Source organism: Hyperolius riggenbachi, chromosome 7, assembly GCF_040937935.1.
Source record: "Hyperolius riggenbachi isolate aHypRig1 chromosome 7, aHypRig1.pri, whole genome shotgun sequence".
NCBI classification, from domain to species: Eukaryota; Metazoa; Chordata; class Amphibia; order Anura; family Hyperoliidae; genus Hyperolius; species Hyperolius riggenbachi.
In genome coordinates, this window is record NC_090652.1 from 137117242 (window position 1) to 137142962 (window position 25721).

Consider the following 25721-nt stretch of genomic DNA (forward strand, 5'->3'; position numbering starts at 1 on the left):
GAAGCAGGAAGAGGAGAAGGAGGGTGGCTTTGCTTTTGTGTGCTGCTTTTGCTCAGGTGGTCTTCCCATTGCAGTTTGTGCCTTTTCAGCATGTGCCTTCATAAGGCAGTTGTCCCTACATGGGTGCTGGCCTTTCCACAGCTCAATTTTTGGTGGCAGAGAGTACAGATGGAATTGCTCTGGTCTTTGACATACACACTAAAAAATGTCCACACCGCTTAGCCACCATGGGGTGTGGGCACTATGGTGGCATCAGCAGCTGACGTTGAAGGGCATGTTGGCTGGCTGTCCATAGATGGTGATACATGGTGCCGGACACTACCACCAGCTGTTTCTGATGACAAGCTCCCCATGCTTCTTTCAGCAACTCGTCTCCTCCTACTCCTCCTCTCTGACTCCCCCTTTGAACTGTCCCCTTGGTCATCATGTCTCTTAGGATTCCACATGGCATCCATGGCAGTATCATCATAATCATCCTCCAAAACTTCGCTTGTATCAGACACCTCCAAAACTGCACCAACAGCAGGTACTTCATCCTCCTCCTCCTCACACCTTACGTCCATAGTGTCGCCTAACTCAGACATATAAGGTGTTGTAACTTGCTTAGCTCCTTCATCTTGTTGTAACAATAATGGCTGTGAATCAGTGATTTCCCCACCAAATAACTCCTGCGAAGTGTCAAATGTGGTGGATGTGGTACTTGGAGTAGTGCTGGTGACTGCGGAAGATGAGGTAGTCTGTGTTAAATAGTCAACCACGACAATCTTGGGAGTTGATGGGACGTGCCTTCTTCTGAGCACTGTACTTTGACGTATAACATCAGCACGACCTCGAACAGACCTGCCGGGTGGCCTGCCTCTGGGTCTGCCCCTGCCTCTGCCTTGACTAATACAATGTGCAGTCACATAGGTGCAGTGAAAGGTATGCAGTGACTGGTATTACAATACAATGTGCAGCTGTCACACAGGTGCAGTTATCAGGTATGCACGGACTGGTATACTAAACAGCGTGCGGTCACACAGGTGCAGTGAACAGGTATGCAGGGATTGGTATTACAAATGTGCATCTGTCACACACAGGTACCGTGAACAGGTGCAATGACTGGGATTAAAAATGTGCAGCTGCCTGTCACACAAACACACGGACTGCAATGACAGGTACAATGACTGGTGTTATTAACAATGCGTGCGCTCACGTAGGTATAGGTAGGTAGGTGCACTGAACAGTGAACAGGTGCAGTGATTGGAATTACAAATGTGCAGCTGCCTGTCACACACACACACACACACACACACACACACACACACACAGGTACCCTGAACAGGTGCAATGACTGGTGGTATATTACACTGCTTGCGCTCATGTAGGTAGGTAGGTAGGTGCACTGAACATGTGCAGTGATTGGGATTACACATGTGCAGCTGCCTGTCACACACACACACAGGCAGGTACCCTGAACAGGTGCAATGACTGGTGGTATTAACAATGTGTGCGCTCACGTAGGTATAGGTAGGTAGGTGCACTGAACAGTGAACAGGTGCAGTGATTGGGATTACAAATGTGTAGCTGCCTGTCACACACACACACACAGGTAGTCACTGAATGTGCTGGGCCTGGCAGTGACACAGTAGGAATTAAGGTGCCAAAGGCCAGCTGCGACTGACTGACAGGGCTGTATATAATGCAAGTGGGCCACAAAAAAAAAAATATAGATCACAAGAACAAGATTAGCTTTCAAAAGAGCTGTTGAGGTGCGCTTTTTTAGCAATAAGAATCAGCAAGGAGCAAGCCAACAAGCCTACAAGAGCCTAACTAAGCTTTCCCTATAGCTCTCTCTGCAGCAGCTCTCCCTTATCTAATTACTGCAGGCACCCAAGTGAGTCCAATGCCTGACACTGCCTGCCTTTTATAAGGAGGGGTGGGGCTCCAGGAGGGAGTGTAGCGTGATTGGCTACAATGTGCCTGCTGACTGATGTAGAGGGTCAAAGTTGACCCTAATGATGCACTATGGGGGCGAATCGAACTTCTGTAAAAGTTTGCGGTTCTCCTCGATCGCGAACAACGGAAGTTCGCCGGTTCCCGTTCGCCGGCGACCAGTTCGGGATATCTCTACTCCCTTGTTAGAGATATCTGCCTGTCATTTGAATATTTCTTTTTACTTTCATGCCATTTTTCTTTGTCTGCCAATGGGCTCTGCCTATCATTGTTATGTGCCTGCCAATGGAACCTGTCTCTGTAGGATCTACTTGTCAGTGGTACCTGTTTATGAGTGATATCTATTCCAAAGTATAGAATACCAACCAACACACCCACATGTGAAGAACGGACATTAAGATGAGCTCAAATCACTGTCACCAGTCATCCTGTAGAAATGACTTCTAACCTAATCATTTAAACTTACCTGGGCCTTCCTCCAGCCCCCGGGACACCTTTGGCTCCCTCATTGTCCTCCTGGGCTGCTTCAATCTTCTGCAATTTTCTGTGGTAATTTCCCCAGTGGGTGTCAGTCACACTCCACTGCACAGTCCATCACCTGATCGCGCCCCCTGGGCCAGGAGCGTTCTGCACCTGAGCAGTTACAATGTTAGCGAACTGCATATGCCCATTTATACTTACCTGGGACCTCCTCCAGCTCCCTGTAGACCATGGGTTCAATCGCCATCCTCACGGGCTGTTCCATTCTTCTGCAATCTTCTCCGGTAAGCTCATTCGGCGTCAGTCACGCTCCACAGCACATGTGCAGTCCCGGCCACACAAGTCACCTTGTCACGATCCCATGGCCAGGAGTGTTTTGCACCTGAGTCTTAGCAAACTGCAAATGTTTAGAAGACTCCTGGCCATAGGAGTGTGGTATCAAATGGCATGGGGGCGGCCGGGACCATCATTTGCATTCGAGTGTGACTTGGCGGTGACTGGGGAAATTACTGACAAAGATTGCAGAAGAATGGAGCAGCCCGGGAGGACAGTGAGGGAGCCCACAGCCTACAGGGAGCTGGAGGAAGCCCCAAGTATAAAGGCTTAGGTTTATAAAGTTGCAGGTTTCATTGAAGTATTTTGACAACTTTTAGATAGATATAAATAAAAGTTAGGATGTAGGCTTCCCTGGCCTTTCATCTTTTCTTCACTTCTTTTTGAAGTTTACACCATACCACTTGTGTTTACCGCAATAAAATGTTGCTTTCAACAATATAAATATCTGGACAGGCACGCTGTGGTCTGATTGGTTCACTCTCCTGCTAGCAAATAAGTCGATATGCCCTCTAGCCACATCAGCTCCTCCATACATCATGTCCTCATGACTCCTCAGCGGTAAGGAGCATGGTAGGCTGCAACTTCAATAAGAATATTCTCTTTATTCCTCGGTTCTCCTATTCTACCGGTTAAACTGAGCTCCCACCCAAACCTAATCCACAATGAAGAGTTGGGACATTTTGTAGCCAAAGAACAAAAAAAACACAGGTGGTACATTGTCAATTTAACTGAATATCTAGCAAAAGAAATAGCACCAAAGGGGCTCAGATGGGACATTTCCCCCATTGATAGAGAGAATAGTGAGAATAATGAATGTGATGATTATTATTTTTTTTAGGAATCTGGATTGGGACTAGTCTACTACTTATTGAAAAAAACATTAAAAGACTAGAGATTAGGGGAGGAAGTGGAGCAAATGAAAGGGAAAGTGAAACTAGGGGTACATAATAACATCAGTCTTCAGAGACCCTCCAAATGAACATAAGAAATATTTCATGCAAAGTTAATGAAATTAATTATAGCAGGGGAGTAACGGACCCTCCAAGCAACATTACTCTGGGGCCCCTTACATCTAGACCCCTACCGCAGGGGGTTAGGGGGCCAGTCATTCCAAACACCCCACCCCCACACGTAGTGACCAATTATTCTGCTCCTACCGTAGTCACAGGGGTCATGGGGGTGTTACATAGTTACATATATAGTTACATAGTTATTTTGGTTGAAAAAAGACATACGTCCATCGAGTTCAACCAGTACAAAGTACATCTCCAGCCCGTCCCCCGCATACCCCTGTTGATCCAGAGGAAGGCGAAAAAACCCCCACAAGGCATGGTCCAATTAGCCCCAAAAGGGAAAAATTCCTTCCTGACTCCAGATGGCAATCAGATAAAATCCCTGGATCAACATCATTAGGCATAACCTAGTAATTGTAGCCATGGATGTCTTTCAACGCAAGGAAAGCATCTAAGCCCCCTTTAAATGCAGGTATAGAGTTTGCCATAACGACTTCCTGTGGCAATGCATTCCACATCTTAATCACTCTTACTGTAAAGAACCCTTTCCTAAATAAATGGCTAAAACGTTTTTCCTCCATGCGCATCTCATGTCCTCTAGTCCTTTGAGAAGGCCTAGGGACAAAAAGCTCATCCGCCAAGCTATTATATTGCCCTCTGATGTATTTATACATGTTAATTAGATCTCCTCTAAGGCGTCTTTTCTCTAGACTAAATAAACCCAGTTTATCTAACCTTTCTTGATAAGCGAGACCTTCCATCCCACGTATCAATTTTGTAGCTCGTCTCTGTACCTGCTCTAAAACTGCAATATCTTTTTTGTAATGTGGTGCCCAGAGCTGAATTCCATATTCCAGATGTGGCCTTACTAGAGAGTTAAACAGGGGCAATATTATGCTAGCATCTCGAGTTTTTATTTCCCTTTTAATGCATCCCAAAATTTTGTTCGCTTTAGCTGCAGCGGCTTGGCATTGAGTATGATTATTTAACTTGTTGTCGATGAGTACTCCTAAGTCCTTCTCCAAGTTTGATGTTCCCAACTGTATCCCATTTATTTTGTATGGTGCTAGACCATTGGTACGACCAAAATGCATGACTTTACATTTGTCAACATTAAAATTTCATCTGCCATGTATGTGCCCATATAGCCATCCTATCCAGATCCTGTTGCAATATGACACTAACTTCCTGAGAGTTGATGATTCTGCACAATTTTGTATCATCTGCAAAAATAGCAACATTGCTCACTACTGCATCTACTAGGTCATTAATAAATAAATTGAAGAGCACTGGACCCAGTACAGACCCCTGTGGGACACCACTGCTAACAGTCTCCCATTTTGAGTACGATCCATTGACCACAACTCTTTGTTTTCTGTCCATTAGCCAGTTCCCTATCCATGCACACAAACTCTTCCCCAGTCCTTGCATCCTCAACTTTTGCACCAGACTTCTGTGGGGAACAGTGTCGAAGGCCTTTGCAAAGTCCAAGTATATCACATCTACAGCATTCCCAATATCCATATTAGCATTCACTACCTCATAAAAGCTGAGCATGTTAGTCAAACAGGACCTGTCTTTAGTAAACCCATGTTGATGCTGAGAAATAAGATTATTTTCTACTATGAAGTCATGTATAGTATCTCTTAGTAACCCCTCAAATAGTTTGCATACAACTGATGTTAAGCTTACAGGTCTATAATTTCCTGGATCAGATTTTTTGCCCTTCTTAAATAATGGGAAAACGTGGGCTGTATGCCAATCCACTGGGACTCTGCTAGTTGCAAGAGAGTCACAAAAGATAAGATAAAGGGGCTTAGCTATAACTGAACTTAATTCTCTTAGGACCCGAGGATGCATGCCATCCGGGCCAGGTGCCTTGTCTATTTTTAATTTATTTAGTCTTGCCTTTACTTCTTCCTGCGTTAAGTATTTAATATTACAGTTAGAAGATTGAGACTCTTCTGCCTCTGTAATTTGCAACAGTGCTGTTTCCTTTGTGAAGACAGAAGCAAAGAAAGCATTTAATAACTCTGCCTTACCTTGGTCATCCACCATTGAGTTCCCACCCTCATCCTTTAGGATTCCTATACAGTCAACCTTTCTTTTTTTAGAGTTGATGTACTTGTAAAACTTTTTTGGGTTAGATTTGATATCCCTAGCGATTTGATTTTCAGCTTCGATCTTTGCCAGCCTAATTTCATTTTTACAATTTTTATTGCACTCCTTATAATTGCTTAGTGCAGCCTCAGTCCCCTCCTCTTTTAGGACCTTATAGGCATTCTTTTTCCTCTTCATTTTATCCCTAACCTTTCTATTCATCTATAGAGGCCTTTTTTTATTCCTAGACATTTTGTTTCCATATGGGATATACATACTACAATATTGATTGAGAATACGTTTAAAAGCTTGCCATTTCCCTTCAGTGTCCTTCCCTTGTAGTACATTATCCCAGTTCACCAAACTTAGTGCCTGCCTAATTTGATTGAACTTTGCTTTTCTAAAATTCATAGTTTTAGTGGTCCCGCTGCCCCGTGGCCTATAAGTCACCAGATCAAACGTTATCATGTTGTGATCACTATTTCCCAAATGTTCTTGAACCTGCACATTTGATACATTATCTGGTCTATTAGAAATGATCAGATCCAGTAACGCATTCCCCCTAGTTGGTTCCGTTACCATTTGAGTCAAGTAATTGTCCTGTAGTGCTGCCAGAAATCTGCTGCTTTTACCAGAATGGGTAGCCTCAATACCCCAGTCAATGTCTGGAAAGTTGAAGTCGCCCATAATTATGACCTTTTTACTTGCAGCTTTTTCAATCTGCTGTAGTAATCGCAGTTCTGCAGCTTCATTAATAAGAGGTGGTCTGTAGCATACCCTAGTAAGCAATTGGCAACTTTTATTTCCACCATGAATATTTACCCAAACGGACTCCACATCTTCGCAATCTTCCTCCATCTCATCGTTGAGGACAGCTGTAAAAGAATTATTAACAAAGAGACAAACCCCTCCACCTTTTTTCCCTGTTCTATCCCTCCTAAACACATTGTATCCTTTTAAATTAGCTATCCAGTCATGGCTTTCATCCATCCATGTCTCGGTTATTCCCACAATGTCATAGCCTTTGTCATTCAGAATGAACTCTAGTTCGTCTATTTTATTTGCAAGGCTCCGAGCATTGGTTACCATGCACTTTATATTTTTACCAACACATTTACCAATTTTGTTTACACGAAATGGGCTACTTGAAGTTTTACCAACCTCCTTAATCTTTACACTGTCCCCACCCCCCTCTCCACCCCCCATAATGTTAGGCTCCCACTGTCTTTTTACCTTATCTTGTCTACATATTGAGACTTTATCCTCCCGCCTCCCCCCAGATCCTAGTTTAAAATCTCCTCCAACTGTTTAGCCATCTTCTCCCCCAATGCAGCTGCACCCTCCCCATTAAGGTGCAACCCATCCCTGCTGTAGAACCTGTAGCCGACTGCAAAGTCTGCCCAGTTCTCCAGGAACCCAAACCCTTCCTTCCTACACCAATTTCTCAGCCACTTATTTAACTCCCTAAGCTCCCTCTGTCTCTCAGATGTAGCGCGTGGCACTGGCAGTATTTCAGAGAACACCACCTTGGAGGTCTTTGCTTTAAGTTTATCTCCAAGTACCTGAAAATCATTTTTATGGACCTTCCATCTCCCACTAACTTCGTCATTGGTGCCAATGTGTACCATGACAGCTGGGTCTTCCCCAGCCCCACCCAATAATCTGTCAATTCTTTCCGCTATATGCCGAACCCGGTGGTGTAACAGAAATTTTAATACGATTTTTTAAGCTTATAAAACCAAAACTGCATACAAATTACAGGTAAATAAAAGACAAAAAAGATTATCAGGACAAAAAAAAAAAAGCTAACAACCAAGCTCCTGAAAGAAACCAACAGAAAAAGAGTATACTTCAAAAAGTCCCTAAACCGCACCCCCTTAAAAAAATGTATTAAACATGCCAACATTCTTAACTTCCTGAATAATGCCTCCCAGTATGAAAGAAGAGATGATTCTTCTGGGAGGTGCATTCCATTTTCAGTCAAACACATATCTAGGTATTTATCTAGGTAAACATAGAACATGTCCCGCTGCCCGAATATAAGGCAACGGGTTGGCCCTTCTGCGCATGCACGAACCCTCGCCCACATCACCAGGAGTGTACTGTAAGATCCTTACATGCAGGCAGCAGGACACGGGGAGGACAGGAGCTGCAACAAAAGACCCAAATGACTTTTAGGGGCTGGATGCAGCCCCAGGTAAGTAAAGAGATTTTGCTTTTCGCCTTGGGAGTCCTTCAAAGTATTAGAGGCAGAAGATCAGCAGGACAGCCAGACAATTTGCATTGTTTAAAAGGAAATAAATATGGCAGCCTCCATGTCCCTCTCACTTCAGGTGTCCTTTAATGTCCAAGAGGATATCATGAAAAACGTGCAATTTATTCCCTCAGCACATCTGCCCTATTTTATGCATGACTAGATCCCACAAGCCTTTGCAGTTATCAGGTGATATCATTCCCAGAGACTATTTTTAATGTTCAAGATCACGATGACGGACAAGCATGCCTTATGAGTTTAGCGGTTAAGAAGTGTTGTTTCATTAGTTAAAGCCTATTGAGGTTTTCTGAATGCAGTGTACAGAGGACACCCTAAGGCACAACATGAGACTGTTTTAAAGTCTGTCCTTTTTTCTGATGATTTGCAGTTTTCAATAAAAACAGAGTAAATACACTTTTAATACAATGAATATAAATTTATATGTTCTCTCGTGTGTCTTATATTGTTAAAAGTTAATAAAAAAAAAGCAGCTGGAGTGTACAGAACCTCTTTGGCTGTTGTATCAGTAAGGCATATCCCACCGATCACTGATCGTCTTACATTATTTACAAATAATTTTGCATTTTCTAATAAAATGATTACCACCCAGAGCGTCTCTTTGCTCCATGTTTCTTGCATGCTCCATGTAAAAATTAATTACATTCTTACTCTTGACATTACAACTTCACTTTACTTGAGGGAGATAATTATCCAGAGACAACAGAAAATTGACAACACATATCAACTGACCAGCAAACTAGAAACTGCACAGTAACTGTGAGCTGTTTTATCAATTGAAGTAACCCTCAAAATGATACTTAAAGGATAACTTGGCCCGGCGTTTTCTACGTTTCATTCGCTGTGCCACCTGTTCCTCATTTCCTGGTCAGCGCCCTTTGACCTGGACATACTGCGCTGCGCATGCGCAGTATTTCCTATTGGGCTTCCTGTAACGTGGAGTGCACTCACACCGGGTACATTCTCACGCTGGCTTGCTCCACCAATGAGTGTTGTCACAGGAAGTCCAATAGGACATACTGCACATGCGCAGTGCAGAATATCCAGGTGCGGTAAGCCTATGCACGCCTATGCACACCTACACACACACACACACACACACACACACACACACACACACACACACACACACACACACACACACACACACACACACACACACACACACACACACACACACACACACACACACACACACAGCTTCATTTTTAAATTTAAATTAGGGATAAGGTATCCTTTAAGTGAAAACAAAGAAGATATATGTAATTGTATCTATCTCCCTCTCCTAAAATGGCTTTCACACAGTTTTATGTTGTGTTTAAAAACTTAAAAAAGCAGATTTATTGTTTTGTCTCAGCTGAATGTAACAGTCTCTGTGTCTCAGTAGAGACATGAAAATATATTAACAACATACCTTGTGAGATATTATATGGAAGGGGTATGGCCCGATTGAGTACAAACAACTTTTGTATATTATTTGTAAAAATACAAAACTTTATTAATCACTTGCAAAAATTACTATACAAAATTAGCATAAAACCATATATGGCAGCAGGAAACCCCCAGCCCCCAACACACCCACACCCCAAACCCACTCTACCCAGGGCCCTCTAGATCTGACAAGGTCCAACCGGTGGACTTGATGCACAATGATTGAAAGCTGCGCAGCTTCGTAAATAAAAAATCAAGAGCAAAAAAAAAGAGAATCAAAATCAAAATGCAAAAAAGTTCAGGCTAACCACATGATATTTGTAAAATATATGAAATATATTAACTATTTCCCTTTTAGTATCTATCCTCTCTAGGCAGAAAACTGGGATTCCTAGTAAAAAAAAAAAAAAAAAAAAAAAAGTACTTTATTGCTATAATTCCTTATCAGTAGTCTGACTGACTCACTGATGAGTCCTGACTGACTGAGTCCCGACTGGATGAAAACAGCTGCATAGTAGAATATTGACTCTTTCAGGCAGAGCAAGAAGAAAAGCATCACAGCATATTTGGGTGCTATGCACTGTACATACATATGCCTACCTCATCGTGACGTCACTTTAGATTCCCTTTAAAGAGAAACATTTACAAATAGTGATAGTGACATAGGATTATTTGAATCTTCACTCTGTAGTGATGATTTTTTTTCCAGCTTGAGTTACCCATTTGCTCTGTAGTATAATTGTATTGTCTTCACTGTGTATACTGTTTCCATAGGCAGTATTAGGTACACATGGCAATGCCTGGATTTTTCAGCTGGCCAAATTGCTCTGTGTTGTGATGGTTGGTAGGAGGTGTGCATAAGCTTTCAAAATCAGGAATGTTATGTTGGTATGGTAACTGCACATAGATTTGGTATCAGGCATTAGAAAAAGGGACGCAGGTAATGTGGGTGTGGTTCATGTCCTGGAAATTGGGCACCAGAGTTAAATTCTGAATTTGGTAGCTGCATTGGAGTTTGTCTATTCTTTAGCCAAACTCCATAGTGACTGGGAAAGCAGTAATAGCAACAGTGGAGCAGCAGGGACAGTGGAAATAGCAATGGTGGTGAACTTCGGCTATAGTGCAGCTAAACTTTGTAGCAGCAAGGACAGCAAAAATAGCAGCAGTGTTAGAAAAAGGCAAAGGTAGAGGGTAGAATAGTGTTAGGCATAGGTAGGGGATAGGTTAGTGTTAGACATAGATAGGGGAAGTTAGTGTGAGAATTTTCCATAGTGTACTATCCATAACAGGTAATAGTAGAATATCGGTAAAATTATCTTGGGCCCAAATTAGCATTCTGCGCTTATAAATATATACATGCATATATTTAAAAAAAACTGTTCCTTTAAGAGACACTGTAGTGAAAATAATATAAGGAATAAAATTGCTTTTTTTTTTTTTTTTTTGCAATATTCATTAGAGATTTAGTCATTGTTTGCATATTGTAAAATCTTTCCTCTCCCCGATTTACATTCTGAAATGTATCACTGGTGGTGACATCTTTAGTTCTGCCAGGTGATCTGTCTGGAATGTTTGTTACCTGAGAGTTCTATGCACAGAGGGAGATACTGCTTGCTTGACATGTTGGAAACAGCTGTTATTTCCCACAATGCAATGAGGTTCACAGACAGCAAACTGTCGTCAGGACCAAGGATATCATCACACTGTGGGAGGGAGAGTGGTTCATCACAATATCAACCATACAGACCCTCCTTATGATCCATATATGAAAAAGTTAAAGATTTATGGTGGGAAAGGGGGTATCATCAGCTACTGACTGGGATGATGTTCAATCCTCAATCACTGGTTAAAGTTCCTCTTTAAGTGACTGTAAAAATGACCTCCCATTACCCAGTGTATCTGCACAAGAATGATGATTGAGCTAATGACATCACATGCTGCTCTGTTCTACAAAACTTCAAGGCTAAGTTTAAGGTGCTTAATAGGACTTCAAAAATGAGTCATCTCCCCTCTAACACTTCTTATGTTTTATGTCGCTCTAATCCATATTCTGTGTTCAGCTATTCAAAACCACAGCAGAAAGCCTATTCCTCATATTGTGCAGGTGACAGCCACGTATGAAAGGTGATATTGATATGTGTGCATGTGATGTGGAAATCTATGATTTAATAGCCTTAGGACAGCTTTTTTCACCAGCCAATAATATTTCCATTTTTATATGTTTTTTCAGAGGGGTTAGTGGAATCCGTTTCTGTAGTCTTCTTCAGTCTTCCTGGCACTTTAGCTTTCATGGTGCAGTAAGGGATTAAGAAGAATTGCTGGGGCTACACCTTTATCATTAAAAAACATTTTATTCACTTTCTACGTGTTGCACATGTATGCATATGTGGAATTTAAAAAGTTTGGGGTGCTTCGCTTTGCATGGAGACATCCCATTCTCGTAATAAATAATGCAGGTGGCCAGGAGTTATAGTATTTGTATTTTCCAGATAATATCGCTTTAGTTATTACACTTTACATAGATACAAGTGATAACTATGGTAAGTATGTTTGTAATGGTTATTATTCACCAGGCGCCCAAATTCCCCATTGGGCGCCCATTAAACGATATTTAACATGAGAGTCAATGGCGGCGCCCTTTTTGTCCACTTGCCTCATGCGCCCAAATATACTGCTTCCCCAGTGGTAGCAGACCAATCATGAGCTAAAGGAGTGCTGCATGTGATTCTTTGGCTTATTCATTTAGGCCCAAAGTATTGAGCAAATAGGTTCAGAATGCTGTAAAATCTGATCAGCAAAAAAGGAAGCCCAAGCTAATAGATGAAACGTTAGGCACACAGCTTTTGATGCGCTTTGTTATTAGATAAATCATGATCAAACCTCGCATCCCCGATGGAATGACTGAGCCCGCCATCAGTCTCCAAGCAACGATCGCCGATCGGAGACTGTTAGACTGTGAAACTGCGTTCTAATAGGATTGTATGGCGCTGTGATCTAAGGCAACGCTGTACTGGGGTCAGCCAGGCTCAGGGGTGATCCGCGGCTGAAGCCAATGAAAGCCAATCACAGTGATTGGCTGGCGGGAGGAGGGAGGGCGGGGATAGTATAAAATAAATTAAATTTAAAAAAGCAACATTTATTTAAAAGTAAATCAAATAAATATTTGTATAAAAATAAACAAACATCCTAGCAGGGATGAGAGCCCACCAACAGAGAGCTCTGTTGGTGGGGAAAAAAGGGGGGGAGGAATCACTTGTGTGCTGAGTTGTGTGGCCCTGCAGTGAAGCTTTAAAGCTGCAGTGGCCTATTTAGTAAAAAATGGCCTGGTCACTAGGGGGTTTAACACTGCAGTCCTCAAGTGGCTAAATAAGAAATAGTAAACGGATGGTACTCACGAAGGGAGGTTGCAATGGGACAGGTGGAGATCATTAAACCCAACTCCACTCGGGGGTCCTGGTCAGCCAGAAGTGGTCGCACCTTTCAAGAAATAAAGGGTCCTAGACGGGGACCATGGGTATTCCCTACCCTGAGACGGGGTGGTATAAAATGCACAAACAGGATGCAAAGGCGCCCAATGGATAATAAAATTAATTGAAATCTATAAAATACATAAGGTTGGAGGTGGCTTACCTCAATGAAGACAAATTCATATATAAATGAATAATCTTTAATAGCACTGGCAATACGTTTCATGTGTCTCCGCCCACTTCCTCAGGCCAAATCAAGTGCCACACTATGTTCAGTGCCAGGAATAGAGCGTTAATAAATATTATTCATTTATATATGAATTTTTCTTAATTGAGGTAAGCCACCTCAAACCATATTTACAGATATTTTATAGATTTTAATTCATCTTATTATCCTTTGGGTGCTTTTTCAACATGTATTGGGGAGGGGGTACAGTTCAATACCTCCCCAAGTAGTCAGAAGACTCTGGATGGTGATCCTCACAGAGCCCACAATTTTAGCTCAGCGCCCCTCTTCATCTTCTGGTTGTAAACAAAAGCATCTGGACTAGGCATGCTTGGATCAGATCAACACATGCCCAGGCAACATGCATGTGCCCACACACAGTTTTTTTAGTCCATGTATGAGTGCATATCACGCTGATACATGAAGAGATCTGATGTAACAAGTGCAAATCACAGTACTAGTGAGAAAAGTGTAGTCTGAGACAGGCCGAGGTCGTGCACATGAGCAGATGACTGAAGTACAGAAGGGCTAGGCAAAAATTGAAGTCAAATAACAGGCAGAGTCATACACATAAGTCAGATGTCAGTCGTATTGGAAGGATCAAACAGTAGCGAAGTCAGGGACAGGCCGAAACATACACAGAAATCAGATGGCAGTAGCACAAAGGGGCTAAACAGGTACAAGGTCAATAGGAAGGCAAAGGGCGGTACACAGATATCAGATGGAAGTGGTACAAAGGAGCTAGGCAGATACGAGGTCAAATAGGCAGGCAAAGGTCGGTACACAGATCAATACACAATATTACAAACAATACAATACTGACTGACTAGAGTACATATATATTGTGCTGAGGCGCAATATATGAAATGTAGCTCTCAAACTCTCACTAGCTAAGGGCCAAGAGCCAGCTAACTGATTAGTATCAAGGCCAGTGAGCAAGTGAATGCTCTGGCCTTAAGTATCCAAAATGCAGAGCATAAGCCTGCCCCCGGAATTGACACCTCCTACCAGAAAGTGTCAGCTGATGACCTCACAGCTGACATCACCTCAGATACGCCTCCTCAGCCTGTAAAGGCTACTCTGCCTTGCGCGCGTCCGTCTAAGTGCATTGCGCAGGCGCGCGCATTGATTCATTGCTGCAGGGGTGCCAGGGATGCCACTGGAGGCCGACAGATCATGCGAGCAAGTAACGCTGGGGACGCCGCGGGAGACGCCGTGGGACGCCGCGGGAGAAGCCGTGGGACATGCTGCAGGAAGGTAAGCTCGTTACATTGGAGTATTTCAAGGCGGAGATGTAGAGGAACATAATCTACATTAGGAGGTTTACCGGAGGGGCTGTCTTGTTGAAAGGGCTGCAGGGAATTGCTCAGATCAGGACATTTTGGAGTGTGCACAGCTGCCAAAACAGAAAGTGAGAGTAGAATATTTTCTGGAGTAACAAGTTGAGATATCTCAGGTTCAAAATTTCTGGATAAGGCATCAGCTTTCACATTCTTGGGCCCCGGTTTATATGTGTTGACAAAATTAAAATGGGAGAAAAAACATTGCCCAGCGTGCCTGCCTAGGATTGAGCCTCTTAGCCCCCTCAATATATTCTAAATTTTTATGGTCTGTATAAACTGTAACAGGCTCCAACCAATGCCTCCACTCCTCAAAGGCCATTTTTACAGTCAAGAGTTCCCTGTTGCCTATGTCATAATTGCGTTCTGCTGAAGAGAATTTCTTAGAGAAGAACGCATAAGGGTGTAGGCGATCAGGACGACCCAAAAATTGCGAGAGAACTGCTCCTACCCCGACCTCAGAGGCGTCTACCTCGGCAAAGACGGGCAGCCCAACGTCTGGATGAGTAAGGATAGGAGCAGAACAAAAGGCTGATTTAAGATCATAGAAGGCCTTGCAGGCCTGCGAAGACCAGTTGACAGGATCTGCGTCTTTTTTAGTCAAATCAGTTAGAGGAGCAACCAAAGTGGAGAAATGTCTAATAAACTTACGATAGTAATTGGCAAAGCCCCAAAACCACTGAATAGCCTTGAGCCCTTTGGGTTGTGGCCAGTCTAGAACTGCTGAAAGTTTTTTCTGGTCCTGGATCAGAAATTATGTGTCCTAAAAAGGGTACTTGTGTGACCTCGAAAAGGAATTTTTCCAATTTAGCAAACAAAGAGTTTTCCCTCAATTTTTGTAACAAACTTAACATGGTTGCGATGTTCAAACAGGGTGTTAGAATAAATCAATATGTCATCTAAATAAATTACCACAAATTTACCCAACACATCCCTGAAAAAGTCATTAACGAAGTCCTGGAAGACAGGGGGGCATTGCAAAGGCCAAAAGGCATCACTAGGTACTCATAATGACCATCTTGGGTATTAAAAGCTGTCTGTAACAATTGGTGTCAGCGAGAACAGATTTCTCTGATTATTGGTGATCTGCAGTATCACCAATAATACAGACGCTATACCTGATTATGTGTGATCTTCAGAATCACCAATAATACTGGTATAGCCAGGACCAGGACAACCAATGTGAGGGTATGTGTTTGGTGCAACAGTAATGATAGAGATACTTGCTATTCCAAGAGGAGCTGGGAGATAGGAGTATATCTATGTAACACAGGAATACAAACTCCAGCAAGCTGGAGATACAGACAATGGTGAGATAGTTCACCCGAGGAGCGGGTGGAACTATGTTACAACAAGTGTACTGATCACCCGAGGAATGGGTGATTCAGACTGTACTGTAGCCACTATCACCTGAGGGGCAGGTAGAGAGGATAGTACTGTAGTGACTATTCACCTGAGAAGCAGGTATTGCAGCAACTGACCACCTGAGGAGCAGGTGATTCAGATAGTACTGCAGCTAGTAATCTCCTGAGAAGCAGGTGATTCAGATAGTACTGCAGCTTGTAATCTCCTGAGAAGCAGGTGATTCAGACTGTACTGCAGCTACTGATCACCTGAGGAGTAGGTGATTCAGATAGTACTGCAGCTAGTATTCACCAGTGAAGCAGATGATACTGGCAGAGAATCCCTCACCAGAGACTAGGCTCACTGGTGAGGATAGGAGAGTCAGACAAGCAGGTTTGGCAACGAGCGGACAGATACAGTACAAAGACAGAAAGCTAGATCCGAGTAGAGTTTCAGGCAGAGTCGGCAACTATATCAGATAGGCAAAGGTACAGGATCAGTAAACAGAAGAGTAGTCAGGCTAGCAGAAGGTCATAACAAATAATACAATTCAATTAGTACTATAAGCTATCAACAGAATATGGCTAAGTGTGGATCCCCAGCTCCAGCTGGTTCTAGCACACTTTGGGATCTGACTAGGTCTGAGTGCTAACACGTAGCATTTGCAACAGCAGACGCGGAGCAACTGAATGACCTGTCCTATATATACTGCAAGCGCTCCACAGCGCCGCCCCAGTCACTCAGCCAATCCGGAGCATAGCTGGAGTCAGCTGATCGCCTGATCAGCTGACTCCACTTCTAGTTGCATAAAGGTCCTGTCACCTGGCATGCACGCGCGTAGCCCTTAGTCTATGAGCAATAGAAGGACCAGGCAAAGCACCAGCATGTAACCGCGCGGCGGAGACCGCTGGCTGCAACACGGAGATAGCCGCCATGCCGCTTGCTGTTGCGGCCGTATCTTCCCTATCCATTACACTGTCTTCCATTAATCTCCCTGGCGTATTCAATTTATATGCACCTCGTAAATCTAATTTGGAGAAAATTCTGGCACCTGAAGCCTGAGAAAAAAAGATCAATCAAAGGTAAAGGGTACCAATTTTTAACGGTAATTTTATTACGTCCCCTGTAATCAATACAGAGACATAAACCCCCATCTTTTTTCTCCACAAAGAAGAATCCTGGAGATGTGGATGGTCGACTAAACCCCTTCTTGAGATTTTCCTTAATGTATTCCTTCATGGCCAGTTTTTTAGGACCAGTAAGGTTGTAAAGGTGACCTTGCGGGGGCATAGTGCCAGACAATAAGTCAATGGGACTGTCGTATTGTCTATGAGTGAGGAGAAAAGACATCAGAAAAGTTTTGGTATGGTTGTGGTACTTTGACAGATTCTACCCCTAAAGGTAGGAGTGGAATGCTCCTCAAACATATTCCCAGACACTGATGTGACCAACTGATCAGTTGTCCTGACTGAGCACCAGTCAATACAAGGGTTGTGAACCTGCAACCACAGCAGACCCAGAACCAAAGGACTAGAGGGCATCCTGAGTATATAAAACTGAATTTTCTTGAAATGCATGGCCCCAACCTGCAGGGAGATTTCAGGAGTAATGGAGATAGGTTGTTTAGTCTGCAAAGGAGTATCATCAATGGCAGTGACATAAAGTTTGTTCTGTAAAGACACGACAGGAATACCCAAATCAGCAGCAAGGACAGAATCAATGAAGTTACCAGCTGCCCCGGAATCAATAAAGGCTTCAGAATGGAAAGACTTATCGCTCCAATGAATGGTAACTGGTAATTATTTTTTTTTTATTTTAAGGGGAAGCAATTGCTCGCCCAAGTGAAGTTCCCCTACTTCACCTAGGCGCTGGAGTTTTCCAGAGCCTTCTTTGCAGAACAAGACTGTGCAAAATGACCTTTCCCAACACAATACATACAAAGATCTTCCTGTCTTCTGAGTTTCTCAGCGGAGGAGAGTTTAGAAAACCCCAGTTGCATGGGCTCTTCACTAGAAGTGAATGAAGAGCTACTCGGCCTAACATTTCCTGAAGTAGATTAGGCCCTACCCTGGTGTCGGTGTCTAATCCGTCTATCTACCCATATAGCCAAAGAGATAGCATCCTCTAAATTCCTGGGTTCAGGATGACCTACTAGAACATCATTCACAGAATCGGCTAAGCCGAACAAAAATTGGTGTAGGAGTGCTGCCCCACCCCATTTAACAGATACCGACCATCTCCTAAACTCAGCAGTGTACTCTTCGACAGTATGTCGACCCTGATGGAGGTCTCTGTGAGCAGCCGTGGCTGAGATATCAGGATCAGCATAAATGGTTGCCATGGCATCGAAAAAACTTTCAATGGAGGTGAGAGCTTCATGATCTGGACTCAAACCATAGGCCCAGGTTTGAGAGTCAACCTGAAGTAAGGTCTTAATCAGGGTAATCTTCTGTGATTCAGTTCCTGAAGATCAAGATATGACTTCAAAGTATGACATACAGCGATTCCAAAAATTACTAAAATCGGATCGTGAGCCCGTAAATTTCTCTGGTAATGGCATTTTTGGCTCTATGATAGGAAGATTAGAAGCACTTGGAGGAGCCTGCTGATTATTGGCATTAGCAGAAAGATTCATCTGAGCGAGCGTGTTAGACAATTGAGTCAACTGCATCTGCTGAGAGGAAACATGCATAGTGAGGTGATTGACAGCTCCTGCGAGTGTCAAAATCTGGTCTCGCAGCTCATCCATATATATGGGCCTTGATAATATCACACTGATACGTGAAGAGATCTGACGTAACAAATGCAAATCACAGTACTAGTTAGAAAAGCATAGTCTGAGACAGACCGAGGTCGTTCACGTGTATAACAGGAAGTCGCGTCAGAGACTAGAGTGAGGAATGCACGCTGGACCGCACGGGGGAGGGAAGGAAGGCAAGTATCAGCCGCTGCCCGTCGCTGCCCGCACACTTATTAAGCTGGAGGGGAGCGCAGAGGGGAGAGCCCTGAGGTGAGGGAGGGGGGGGACCTTCCCCCATCCCCACCGACTGTGGGCATGGCTTTCCCCTCGTGCTGCGTCCCCTCCGGCCCCCCAAAACGGCCCGAGTGGGTCCCCCTGCGGGGGCAGGGGTCGCATCCCCTATTGTTACTCCAGTGAGGCCAAGTCATACACAGAAATCAGATGGCAGTAGTACAAAGGAGCTAGGCAGATACGAGGTCAAATAGGCAGGCAAAGGTCGGTACACAGATCAATATACAATATTACAAACAACACAATACTGACTGACTAGAGTACATATATATCCTGCTGATGCACAATATATGAAATGTAGCTTTCAAACTCTCACTAGCTAAGGACCAAGAACCAGCTAACTGATTAGTATCAAGGCCAGTGAGCAAGTGAATGCTCTGGCCATAAGTATCCAAAATGCAGAGTGTAAGCCCGCCCCCGGAATTGACAGCACCTCCTACCAGAACGTGTCAGCTGATGACCTCACAGCTGACCACCTCAGATACGCCTCATCAGCCTGTAAAGGCTTCTCTGCTCTACACACGCCCGTCTAAGTGCACTGCGCAGGCGCTGATTCACTGCTGCAGGGGTGCCGGGGATGCCACTGGAGGCCGACAGACCACGCGAGCGAGTACCGCTGGAGACGCTGCTGGAGACGCCGCGGGACTCGCTGCAGGAAGGTAAGCTCGTTACAGTGTATCTCTCTACTAGGCATGCTCACACCTCATGGCCACGCAAGTGCAGTAGAGCACAACTGGAAACCACTGGCAAATGTACCAGGCCGACCAGTGGAGGAACAGAGTGGCCCAGGAGGAGAATGAGGGAGCCCATGGCCTACATGGAACTTGAGCTTGAGGAGTATAAGTATAAATTCTTGCACCTTGTCTCAGGTTTCCTTTTAGGCTAGGTTGACAGTTGGGCATTCAGTTGCATCTACATGGCCACATTGTAACGCAAAACTTTGCAACACAAAAGCATTGTGACGTTCATACTGTGACCAATGCAGTGTTCTATCAGGTGTGCTACCCCTAGCCCTACCAGCAGCACGTTACCGGGAAACGCGCAAATAGTGACAGTGAAGCATAGATTTCAGATGACTGTATGTATGGAAAGCACCATGCGGATAACGTACAGCGCTGCTTTTTTCACATTGCATTATGTTCCTGTTACAGGGAATGCAGCGTCCACTGAACATAGCCGTAAAACCAGAGTAACAAGGTTAATCAGGTCTTAAAAACACAAAAATTACTCATAGCTTCATAGGACAAACTTAAATTATAAAAAATAAATTTGCACACTAAAGTTTTTATTTCCTTTTTAGATGTGCTGCACTTAAAGGGACTCCGAGCAGTGCAGAAACTATGGAAAGATGCACATCATTTTAAAGCTCTCTTTCTCCTCTTTCCAATGATATATAAACCACCACCCTACGCCTTTTAGTTTTCGCTATTTTCGCGATTGAAATTGCCACGGCCGCGATTTCGATTTCGAAAATAGAGAAAACTAAAAGGCGTAGGGCAACGATGTAGGTGTCGTCAGAAAGAGGAGAAAAAGAGCTTTAAAATGATATCCATCAAGCCATAGTTATATTGTATTACACAGGGCGACTTTTTGTCAAAGTCAGCAGCTGCATTCAGCAGAATGGAGCTGCTGACACTGGGGAAAGTGTCGTCCTGTGTAATACAATATAACTATGGCTTAATGGATATCATTTTAAAGCTCTCTTTCTCCTCTTTCTGACGACACCTAAATCGTTGCCCTACGCCTTTTAGTTTTCTCTATTTTCGCGATCGAAATCGCGGCCGCGGCAATTTCAATCGCGAAAATAGCGAAAACTAAAAGGCGTAGGGTGGCGGTTTATATATCATTGGAAAGAGGAGAAAGAGAGCTTTAAAATGATGTGCATCTTTCCATAGTTTCTGCACTGCTCGGAGTCCCTTTAAAATACAGAGCGGAAGAGTTCCCCAGTACAGCCATTATATATGATAAAGAGAAGTTTGGGAGGAGGAGATGGAAGTTTTGCAGAAAAGATAAGTGGAAGGTAGGGATGATTTGTGACTTCCATTATACTGACTACATTATGTAATGTTGATTTGACTGAACTACAGATTTATGTGATCTTTTATCTGAAAATACCATTATCCAGAAAGTCTTGAACGACAACATAAATAAGCTCTGCTGTCATGCATGAATGCATGCATGCTTTCCCAGCATTTTTATTCCACACCAGCTGTACCGATGGACTGAATAATGCATTGAGCATGAAAAAATTTGTGGCAATGCGAGAAAGAGGTTTCCCTTTACAAATAAAAAACTTTTATTTTTATTTAAACAGAACTCATAACAGGCCCCTTGAGTAGATACCACTGTGGCAGTACTTAACCACTTCAGTACCAGCAGTCTCTGGCCCCTTAAGAACAACAGACCGCTAGCACCAAAAACCACTACATACCGTCCAATTGATGCTATTACCATACATGCATCGCCTCAGGCCTCCCACTCTAAAAATCAATGCCAATAATTATCTATCAACTATTAACAATTAACTGTTTACATCTTAGGTTTCCAACATATTTCCATTACTTTCCAGGCCTTTTAACGTGAACCTAAAGCCAGGCAAAAAAAAATGAGATGAACTCACCTGGGGCTTCCCTCAGCCCCCTGAAGCCAATCGGTGCCCTCGCAGCCCCGCTCCGATGGTCCAGGATCCGCCGGCGAACACTTCCGGTTTGCTTGAAAGACAGGGAAAAAACCGAGAGCCAAATCTGGTGTAGTATGTTCGACCAATGTGAAAAAAGTATATAAATGAGAATATACTCACAAGTGTGGGTCACCACGCAGGCGACCACTGTAATAGCAGGTGGGGAGAATTCTCACCTGACCCCACTCAGGTATAAAAAGTCGCTCTCTATAGAAAGAAAATGGGGATACACCCCTCCACCCAGGGTGGACAAGATATGACTAAAAATGGTTAATAGAGGCGCCAAAATAGGATAAGATGGGTTAAAAACCGTTTAAAAATGAGGGGGTGGGTGGATCCACTACCCTCACTACAAATGACCATGCTAAATCAAGCCGTAAATGTTGCAAGAAAATATTTATTAGTCTCCAAATACAGTGCAACGCGTTTCACGGGCGCAAATCCCGCTTCATCAGGCAAATGAGGTAGGAGAACACAAGTATAGGTCTGTAGAAAGCTAGAGCGCCTCTGTGACAGACAGAGGCGCTCTAGCTTTCTACAGACCTATACTTGTGTTCTCCTACCTCAATTGCCTGATGAAGCGGGATGTGCGCCCGTGAAACGCGTTGCACTGTATTTGGAGACTAATAAATATTTTCTTGCAACATCTACGGCTTGATTTAGCATGGTCATTTGTAGTGAGGGTAGTGGATCCACCCACCCCCTCCTTTTTAAACGGTTTTTAACCCATCTTATCCTATTTTGGCGCCTCTATTAACCATTTTAGTCACTTCTGGTTTGGCCGTCACCGGCCGACAGTCATGGGAACGCGAGTGACTGTTCGCGTTCCCAGCCGCAATAGCAGCATAGAGGGCGATATACAGGCTGGGAACGCGAACAATCACTCGCGCTCCCATGCCTGTCGGCCGGTGACGGCCAAACCGGAAGCGTTCGCCGGCGGGTCCTGGACCATCGGAGCGGGGCTGCAAGGGCACCGATCGGCTGCAGGGGGCTGAGGGAAGCCCCAGGTGAGTTCATCTCATTTTTTTTGCCTGGCTTTAGGTTCACTTTAAGCCAACAACAAACAAAAAAATACTTTTATAATTTTCACAATCCTTTACCTGCTTTTGGTACTTTTTCAACTGCAAAGTGCTGAAAAGTTATTTTAAACAGAAGTGGAAAAATGATCTCCTTGGAGAAAACATAGCAGAAAAAGTGAATTAAATAAGAGCCTTGATGTTTTGTTTTTTTTCTGCTCAGTGGCAGTCACTCAAGAGTCCCAGAGCTAAAATATTGGATTTTTTAAAATCTATCCCCTGCACTCAAGTTATTCTCTGCAGGAAAAAGTTTTATGGCTGTAATTCCTTATCAGCGAGGGTTATGCTATAATCTGACAAAAAGATCCGACAAGAGAGAAGCTGTTACTTGCACGTCTGAAGGTTAACTCTTTCAGGCAATAAAAGAAAAAAAAAGAAAAAAACAGCCTAGTTAATATGTTTGGCACTAATCTCCCATTGGCCACCACCTTGTGGATTTCACAAAATCGGCCTCTGTTTACCAGTCCAACTTTCTGAGCATTACTAAAAGCTGAAATTAAATTGTACATTTTCTCTGACTTTTAACCCTACTCCTTTTATCTTAAACTGCTCATCAGTGATCATGAGCCTCCGAGTACAGAGAATTACACCCCAGTCATTAATAATGACATTGGCACAATTAATTTTAAATGAAACAACTCAGATGCAGTTGAAGTGCAGACTTCCAGCTTTAATTCAGTGGGATGAACAAAAAAAATTGCATAAAAATGTGAGGCAACTAAAGCATTTTTTAATACAATCCCCATTTCAGTAGTTCAAAACTTTTTGGACAGTTGACTCAAAGGCTATTTCATGGACAGGTGTGGGCAAGTCTGTCGTTATGTCATTCTCAATTAAGCAGATCAATTAAGCCTGGCATTGATTGGAGGTGTGGTGCTTACATGTGGAAAATTTCACTGTGAACAGACAACATGCACTCAAAGGCCCTCTCCATGCAGGTGAAAAAATAAATTGCTACAATATTATGCACTAGTAGACCCAAGCCCGTTTCAAAATGGGCTCTAGGTCTTTTATTAACGCCGCTGCCAATCACTCAGGATGCCCGCGCACCCACCGCGCGTGCCCGACGCACACCCGTCGCGCGTGACACCGGCGCGCACCCAACTGCCCGTCCACCAACCTCCCTCCCTGGTCCCTCCAGCTCTACTTTACTGCACACATGCGCAGTAACAACAAATTACCAGGGACACTGCAAACCTCTGGACGCAGCGACACTTACCTTTTATTAGGTAGGATGCCAAAATCTAGTTTGGTACATCCTTAGAAAGAAAGCATGCTTGGTGAACTCAGCAATGCAAAAAGACCAGGACGTCCACAGAAGACAACAGTGGTGGATGATCATTGAATCATTTCCCTGGTGAAGAGAATCCTCTTCACAACGGCCAACCAAGTGAACAACTCTCTCCAGGGGGTAGGCATATCGATATCCAAGTCTACCATACAGAGAAGACTACATGAAAGTAAATACAAAAGGTACATTGCAAGGTGCAAGCCACTCATAAGTCTCAAGAATACTGTAGAAAGGCTAGAATTTGCTGAAGAACATCGAAAAAAACAGCAAAATTCTGGACAAACATTCTTTGGACAGATGAAACCAATTGCAATCATTGCAATTGCAATGATTGCAAGAAAAAAGTATGGACAAGGCGAAGGAACAGCTTATTATCCAAAGCATACCACACAGTGTTGCCAACGATTCACATAAATTTTTACTGACAAAGATCCAAAAATTTACTGACATAGGACATTTTTTACTGACACTCTACTGTGCACTGCGTGGCACGCCCAAAAATGGGCATGACCATCCAACACAACATGGGCGTGGTCATGGGTGGGGCCAAATATACATGGCCTTAGCACATGGTGTAAGTAGGCCTGCTCGGGAAGTCTGAGCACCGCCGTAGTGTTTCCTGCCAAAATACACATAATCTGACAGCATTTCACCAAAAATACATGTGACCTGGCAGCGTTTCACCCCAAATACACGTAATCTGGAGTCATTTCACACAAAATACTCAATCCAACAGCTTTTTTTTTCCTCCAAAAGAGTGTTCAGTTAAATGTGGAAAAGGACCAAATGCAACAAATTGTCATTGGGGATGGAATTTTCAGGCTCGGGGATAGATAAAACTATTCTTGCTTCAACCACATTTTCCAGCACACATCAATGTGCAAATTGCTGCTTAAAGGAAACATCAGGCATTTAAAAAAAAAAAAACACAGATCTGCTAACCTGGGGCTTCCTATGTGTCCCTTGCTACAGCTCCACCACCAACTGTGGTCCAGGGGTCCCCTCCATAGCAGCCGGCGAGGTTGGCCTCTTCTGCGCCTGTGCCAGCGAGAGGCCTGTGGCAGAGACCATGAAGTACTGCACCTGCGCAGAATGCTCTCAGCCATATGAGCAATGCCATGCGCTCGTGAAGCGGTCGGTAGCTGCAAAGGAGGGGACCCCGGGCTACAGATAAGTACTGTAGATCTGTTTTTTTGTTCTTTAAAACGCCTGATTTTTTTTATGCATAAGTGATGTCCATAAATCTGTGCTCCAAGGATCCAGCTTGGTCCGGGGAGAACAGATTTATGGAGAGCACGTATGTATTAACCTCCTTAGCGGTAACCACGTGTGTGACACGGGGTAAGCCGCCGGAGGGTGCCGCTCAGGCCCTGCTGGGCCGATTTACTTAATTTTTTTTTTGCTGGACGCAGCTAGCACTTTGCTAGCTGCGCCAGCACCCCGATCGCCGCCGCCCGATCGCCGCTATCCAGTGCGGCGCGCGGCCCCCCCCCCCCAGACCCCGAGCGCTGCCTGGCCAATCAGTGCCAGGCAGCGCCGAGGGGTGGATCGGGTCTCCCAATGACGTCCCGACGTCGCTGACGTCGGTGACGTCATTCCGCCCCGTCGCCATGGCGACGGGGGAAGCCCTCCAGGAAATCCCGTTCTTTGAACGGGATTTCCTGATCGCCTATCGCCGGAGGCGATCGGCGGGGCTGGG